General features: G+C 35.8%; 1 long non-coding RNA gene across 1 annotated transcript; it reads right to left on the bottom strand.

The window, feature by feature from the left end:
* Positions 1 to 219: 219 nt before the first annotated feature.
* LOC128556542 (uncharacterized) lies at positions 220 to 5,672 on the bottom strand. Its single transcript, XR_008370757.1, has 2 exons — positions 5,082 to 5,672; positions 220 to 3,100 (listed from the first exon to the last, which is right to left on the bottom strand). It is a non-coding gene; the product is annotated as an uncharacterized LOC128556542 (long non-coding RNA).
* Between the last annotated feature and the right edge of the window lie 2,467 nt (positions 5,673 to 8,139).

The raw sequence follows: 8,139 nt of genomic DNA, 5'->3' as shown, positions 1-8,139 counted from the left end.
TCGCTATTAATCTTTTTTTTAACTCGGTATTTTCAACCAGGTGTACTTAGAAAGAAATTGGATCCGAATGAAGGTTCATGCTTTTCTCGCAACGAAAACTTCTGGTTTATGACAAATAAAGTTCTGATAGGGTATAAAATCATCCATTTGGAGAAGAAAAGTATTGCGTAGTAATTCTGTATGCTGCAGTTAATTAGTTATACATGTACGCTTGCAAAATTTGGTGTAAACAATGTAATTTATGGCTAACGAATAGAAAACGCGAATATGGGAATTTCGTAAAAACATTTGTTTTCCTAACATTTCGAGTAAATTTCAAATTAATTTGGCTGAAATCCGTCTCGTTAAAATGAGATGATATCGCTTGATACATATGTTAACGATAATAGAATTTAAGGATCAAAATAGGAGATACTGAGTAAGCACTCAAGATTAAGACTATAAGGATTTTCACTGGTTACACGTGCAGATCGGAATTCAAGGCATTGCCACGTTACCATATAAACAGTTACTGGAATACCTTAACCTTATTCCTTGCTTATATTTATTCTAAATAATAATCGAAAAATTATAAACAAAAACACTTTCTTTAAGCATTGAGTTCTAAAGAAGTGAATGAATTCAAGCATTTATTAGTAAGAATTTCTAGCCCGTCCGCATAGCTCGGTAGTGACAGAGCAGATTTATGGATCACGGGTTGTGAGCTCGAGCCCCATGCGAAGCATATGTCTAAAACCATTCTCTACCTCTGATCCATGTGGAAAAGCTCACACTTACTGGTGGAGAACAGGTTAATAATGATCACTGGACATATAATGTTAATTGCCCACCTTTACATAACTACAATACCGATGAAAAACGGCACTAGACCCAAAACAAACGAGAAAAAATACATTCATTTCGATTAAAGACAGCAAGTAAGGTTGTGAACGAATTTATTTCAAAGAAAGGAATTGATAAAACAAGAGCTGTCTCCATAGGATGACACATGCCCCCAATGGCACTCTGAATGAATAGTTATGGCCGATGTTAGAGTTTAGGACCTTTGACCTACGGACCTGGGTCTTGAGCGCGACACGTCGTCTTACTGTGGTACACATTCATGCCCAATAATTTTAAAATCCATGCATGAATGACAAAGGTATGGACCGGACACGCCCATCAATGCACTATCATGAAGTATGACCTTTAACGTCTAAGTGTGACCTTGACCTTTGAGCTACGGACCTGGGTCTTGTGCGCGACACGTCGTCTTACTGTGGTACACATTCATGCCAAGTTATTTGAAAATCCATCCATGGATGACAAAGATATGGACCGGACACGAATGCACTATCATGAAAAATGACCTTAAACGTCTAAGTGTGACCTTGACCTTTGAGCTACGGACCTGGGTCTTGCGCGCGACACGTCGTCTTACTGTGGTACACATTCATGCCAAGTTATTTGAAACTCCATCCATGGATGACAAAGATATTGACCGGACACGAATGCACTATCATGAAAAATGACCTTTAACGTCTAAGTGTGACCTTGACCTTTGAGCTACGGACCTGGGTCTTGCACACGACACGTCGTCTTACTGTGGTACACATTCATGCCAAGTTATTTGAAAATCCATCTATCGATGACAAATATATGGACCGGACACGAAAATTGCGGACAGACAGACTGACAGACTGACAGACTGACAGACGGTTCAAAAACTATATGCCTCCCTTCGGGGGCATAAAAAAATCTCATATTAGTGATATAAAGCATTTTGATGTTTCATGTGTTAAAAGTTTAAAGCATGTAATTAATAAGCGCTATTGTCCGAATTGTTGTTTCCAGTAGCACATTCTTTAACTCGCAGGCACACATATGTTTTAATTTTAAACACGATGTTATTAGTAATAACAATTGATATCTTCATAAAAACACCTCATAACGTATTTTGTACGTCATGCACCCCTAAAACAAATGGACTTAGGTCGGGTGAATATTGAGGGTGCGGCAGTTGCTTGAAATGCTACTCCTGTAAATAATGCCTTACAATATTGTGCATTGTCATGAATAAGGCAGATGCCCCAAACCAGTTTGTGGGCGACGTTTAACGATGTTTTCTTGATGATTTTAGAACCACCGGGAGCACTAGATATCTGCGCAACAGGGTCTTTGGAATTAAAGAAAATTGTGTAAAGAACTGGTTTACAACTTTGCGCTGTTGCGATTATGCTGATCGTCCCTGCCCTTTCCGAAGCCACTGTTTGCTGTTTGTCCGCCTTTGAGGTTTGAAATAATTTACCCATGTCCCATCCCCTGTGAGAAGTTCATTAAACCTCCTTTCGTTTGCATTTTTATAGATTTTTAGAAGTTTTTTGTTTGCAATACTGTACACTTCGGTGTATTGCTATTTGGTCAAAGATGGGGTATCAACCTTCCACACACCTTTAATCATTTTAAGTGACTAGTCAGAATTTCTTGGATACTTTCCGATGAATGCCCAGTGATGCAGCTATTTCGGAAACTGTTTATCTCGAGTCTTCTGCTACGAGCTACAGTGCTCTGAGAGGAAGCTGACGTTTAAGGGCGCCCTATCCGAAGTAAATCTTGGACACTCGATTCTGCCTTATCAAATGCCCTTTCCTATCTACAAACAGTGGCTTCGGATGGGGCAGAAACACCGCACATCAGTTACAAATTCTGCTATGCTGATATATTCAGTAAATAATATCTTTATAGACCTAATTTCCTTCCTACCCGGAGCCTCCACGATTGTGATAAAATAAGACTATAAGAGTGTGAGGTGTTAAAACTTTAGACGTTATAATTTGACCAATTGTGTTGAAAATGCTACTGTACATGGCTAATGGCAAATGAAACCCCCTAGAAAGCCATGGAAAAAAATCGTGCTTGTATCTGTGATAGCTTCTATGGAAGCGCGCTAGTCTCAAAATGTTCTGAATTCCCCTCGTTTTGTAAGCTATTCTGCACTGTTCTGATAAAAAGTCTCAAGTATCATTTGAAAGAAATACTTACTATAAACAGTAACCAGGTTCGCATTCCAAACATGGCACATTGTAATAACACTTGGAAGCACGACACCCAGGTTCGCAACCTGCAAATTTGTAAATGGAATGCATTTAAACTTGAAATGTAATTGAAAGCAGTTGATGTTTATGGGAGTCTGAAGATGTTATAACAGGAAATGAACATGCGCTAACGCTATTGTAGCATAAAACGCGTACAAATATGATAAATGAATAAATATTCCACCAACGTCGTTAAATTTCCATGAAACGCGCGGGAAGGTCTGCGTTTTTTTTTTCATGTTGACGTTATTTCCTTTTAAAATTATCCGTTTTTTCGGCCGTAATGCGTTTACGCTTTGCTACAGAACGCGCATATATTAAAAGGTGTTTTAACAGCACGTAAGCTCGAGTGTCTCCCTGTTAACACACGTTTTCTTTCATGTCAAAACACTCCTGAAAAGTGACAAGAACAGCAGTTTTATGCTAGAATATACCAAAAAAATCACTTGTCCAGTAAACGTCACAATTATTACGTCACAGCGTCAAACGTAGTGTTGGCGGATTGGAAAAGAAGACTATGACTGAAATAATACATTTCTATTAAATAAAATCACTGTTGGTCGTCGTTCAGATTCGTAATTCCGTTCATCTCAGCTCTGAACTTTTATTTATTCAACGGTAATATCACTGTTTTGAATATTTTTTTCTTTCTTTCAAAATATCAAACAATTTGAAACAGAAGGTATTGTCTATAAAATATCAAAATTTATAACTGATTAGTCTGACGGCTTTTCTACAGACAGATCACGAAACTGATTGTATTAACAGATACAGCTTGGTACTTTGCTGCTAGTTCTTATATATATATATATAATCAACATTGCACTTTGTATTATCTAGGAAGTATAAATAAAAACAAAACGAATTAAAAATGCCAAAATTCACCAGTTTTTAAAGTTTTATTCTAAATATATATCTTTGATGCACAATGGCCAATTTTCTTTTCATTTCCATTTTGAATCATTCTTGTGTGTCATTAAAATGGCAAAATATTGTTGAAATCTTAACAGCAGATTTTTTTATATTTAAATACGTTTTTCCATTGAAAAAAAGTGGGTGGGGTAATTATGTCAACGTGTAAAAATGAAAGAAATTTATTAGTAACATTTATGCTTATAATATACTGATATAACCATGTATCCATAGTCACCTGTATTATCTTAAATCCCTGTAACATTAAGTGGAATATTATATGTTTTATAAAGTACCCCGATTTTTTCAATTTTACTTAATTCTTAAAGAATGGATGAAGAAAACGCCCTGTAAAATAAAGACGAGTGCGGTGACCTGTGCTTTTTAGCTCTTATTTGTCTTAGAAACTATTGTTCTACGAGCTCACAAAGTATGAAAAAATTCTTGTCTGTATAAAAACTTTGATCCTACATCCCGTTTGATAACCGGAAGTACTGGAATCAGTGTGCGGAAATGAAAGCCACTTTATGAAATAATGGCAACCGGGGAGTTAATTTATTACGTTCCTATCTTTTCTAAATTAAAATATAATATTAAAATATCTGACATGTTAAATAGTTCTAAAAATGTCTTGAATTCAGGTTGATACGCGAGGATATCTTTAATAAAAAAAAACCCAGATGATTCTATACAATTTATTTCACCATATTGTTATAAGCCATATGTTTATTTACGACTGTGAAAAGTCTCATTCAAAGCTACAGCGTAAAAAAATCTATTCTCGAAAATATTATCATAATTGTACTTTTCCCATATAATAGACCCTCTTTATGAAAACTTATGTTAAGTCAAACGTAGCAAACAATCGAGCACACGACCCTATTTCTTTTATTTGTCGAATTTTCTGAGTATTATCTGAAGTTCTGACAAATCAGAGTTTAATAGAATTCAAGTATAATAAATTGACTCGACCGTGCAGAATTAGTTTAAAAGTTGTAAACAGATTTTAAAACTGTTTTATGTGATATATAATGAAAGGTTGATATTAATATCATATTACAAAATTTTGTTTAACTTCTTTAAGCCCTGTATTACCCAATGTTCTCTTTTAGTTTGTAATAAATGTTTCTGTCACTGATGACAAATGGCAGCGTCTATTAACCATTGTAAATAAATTAATGTCAGAAATAAGCACTCAATGCGTTCTAAACTCCACGTCGTTTCCACCAGGCATACGACAGCAATAAGTAAAATAAGTTTACGAAACATTTTGTCTTTTGCTGTTTTGTTCTTCGGTTTTTAACATCTATTGAATTACTTTCTCCGGTAACTGTACATTTATACACTTACATCAAGGCTAGATGAAACGATATTGTCAGTAAAACATGTGATGAAAAAGTAAACAATATGTTTACGAGTTGGTCGTACTCAATCAAACCTAAGTAAAGTAGAAAAGCTAGTTAAAGTCAAAGGGGCTGTTTAACACGGATTTTAATTTTTCCAACTTCTTTCCATTTTCCTTCATTCTTTTATAAAATGTTGTAATTTGGTAATATTTTAAGTCTGAAGGAGGCACCTCACCACTTTTTAGTCTCGCATTCACTACAGTATTTAAACATGCATATTTACGTTTTCTGTGCTCTTTGGAAACGAAAACTAAAATGATCTCAAATCACTGTTCATCGGGACATTGGTGCACAAAGTCCATTATAAATTGCCGGTGTTTTTTTTTCCTCAATACACTTACACATCTGTTAATACTGGGTGGCCAAACCAGGTGACGTTTGGACACCGTACACACGGAGAAGACGTCTCGATTCAGGTAACATTTTGTCTGTATTTTCCTATAAAATGAAGAGCGTCGAAGACAACAAACTGAGTGCGTTCCTCTGCACAAAGCGTCCGCCGTCAGTTCTTTGTGCTTTTCTCAAACACTTCGCCCGGCTGCTTTTCGTTGACTGTTTAGATAACGTACACACTTTCCAAGTAGGGCGAAATGTTTCAGAAAATTACTGAAAACTGATTGCAGAAGTTTTGTGCGAAGGAAAGCACTAGTTTTGCTGTCTTCGACGCTTTTTATCCTATGAAAATCCGTCAAGTAATAAGAAAAATATAGGCAAAATGTCACTCACCTGAAGCGGGACATTTTCTCCGTGTGCACAGTATCCAAAAGTCCCCTGTAATATTGAGCTATTCATGAATAAAATGTGTAGATGTTTATGGACATCAATCAATTGGCTATTTATGATTGTTTTCATTCGGTTTCAGCGATTACTCAGTCATATACGCTAGCCAATGGTTAATGGAATTAGTCTGTACTGAGCAAATCTGGTGGCCATAATATAGAAGCAGTGGTACAACCTAGAGTGCATTTATATAGCCAAACTTGACAAAAACGTCATGCCATTTGAAATTTTGTCACAAAAATTCAACTTCTAGCACATGTAATGACGTTTCACGAAAAAGAGCATGTTTTTTGTTTTTTGTTGTTGTTTTTTTTTTTTTTGTTTTTTTGTTTTTTTTTGGGGGGGGGGGGGGGGGGGGAAGTGGGGGGGGGGGGGGTTGTTTTTTATCAAACGTTTCGTCTTGCTTCGCTCACAGAACTTCATATCAGTAATAACTATTATTGCTGAAGAGATTGGAAGGAGGTCAGACAAATTAAAAGCCAACGAACTGTTAGAGATTACTTCATTTTTGAAAATTTAGAGACTTGCGTGAAATATTCACACTCAAACTACAATTAAATTAATGTACGTCAGATTGCACCAATATATTATAAATTATACTTGGTATACATGCAGACCCTCCCCACTCCCCATCTAGAAACCCCTACCCCTCCCCCCACACCCACACACACACACCCAAACAAAGAAACAATTTTTGATACACCCCTGACATCTGCGTGTTTTCCCAAATAAGAATATCCAAGTTAAAATGTGGAACTATTTACTTTGTTTATTTCGTTTCTAAAGTCACGGTTACAACAAAATAAAGAAAATAATATTTTCTATCTTCATGATCATGATCATGAAGATAGAAAATATTATTTTCCTTATTTTGTTGTAACCGAACCCGACATGATCTCTCTATTCAACTATAATGTTTACGTAAATACAACACACTTAACTAGAACAGTTTCTTTTTTATACTCAAAACTATTGCAAGCAGTAACGGTGAAATATTGAAGAAAGACTTTCTACAGCAATGACTTTCACGGTGAGATCTTTGTTCGTAAAAGAAGAGGAACAATCTTTTTCATCTCAGATAATTTCTTAAATGTTGGGTATCAGTAATTATTTCATTATCTTATTGCGTGTCTCTTTTCCAGCGTTGAAAATTTTATTAACTTAACCTGCAGACTTACAAATTCAGTTATAGTTTATTCGATTAAAAAAAAAAATATTTTTACTAAATTGCAAGTCAGCATTGTCTTAAGGCGTACCGGACGTAAAAAGAATTATACTTTGCGATAGGAGTTGTAACGTTTTCTGCATAGTTTCATAATGTCATTATTTAGAGATAATATCAAAGACAAACTCCTATTTATTGAATTTATCTGCGAGTTGCTGATTTATTTATATAAAACAAGAGGATCATAATGACCCTGAATCGCTCACCTGAGTAATATGAGCCACATGTTTAAAATGCCAAACTGATGCTAAAATATTAGAAAGTAGGTCAGTAGGTCACATTCATGGTCACTGAAAGTCAGTTTTAAGATTGGTGTGCAAAACTGTACATGTCATCCAACTTTCAAGGCTGTATCTTAAAAAACAAGAAAGTAGGTCAGTAGGTCAAGGTCACGGTCAATGAAAGTCTCCCAGGGGCTGGGCCTCTTTTCACCACAGGGGCATAATTTGAAAAATTTTGGTAGAAGACCACAAGGTAATGCTACATACCAAATATCAAAGGCCTAGGTCTTGTGGTTTTAGACAAGAAGATTTTTAAAGATTTTTCCTGTATAAGTCTATGTAAAACTTGTGACCCCCGGGGAGGGGCCTCTTTTCAACCCAGGTGCATAATCTGAACAATCTTCATAGAGAACCATAAGATAATGTCACATGCCAAATATCAAGGCTCTATGCTTTGCGGTTTTGGACAAGACTTTTAAAGTGTTTCCTTTTGGTTGCCATGGCAACCAGAGTTGTGCATT

The sequence above is a fragment of the Mercenaria mercenaria genome, chromosome 4 (genome assembly GCF_021730395.1).
Source record: "Mercenaria mercenaria strain notata chromosome 4, MADL_Memer_1, whole genome shotgun sequence".
Lineage (NCBI taxonomy): Eukaryota > Metazoa > Mollusca > Bivalvia > Venerida > Veneridae > Mercenaria > Mercenaria mercenaria.
This window is presented reverse-complemented; position numbering and strand designations above follow the sequence as displayed.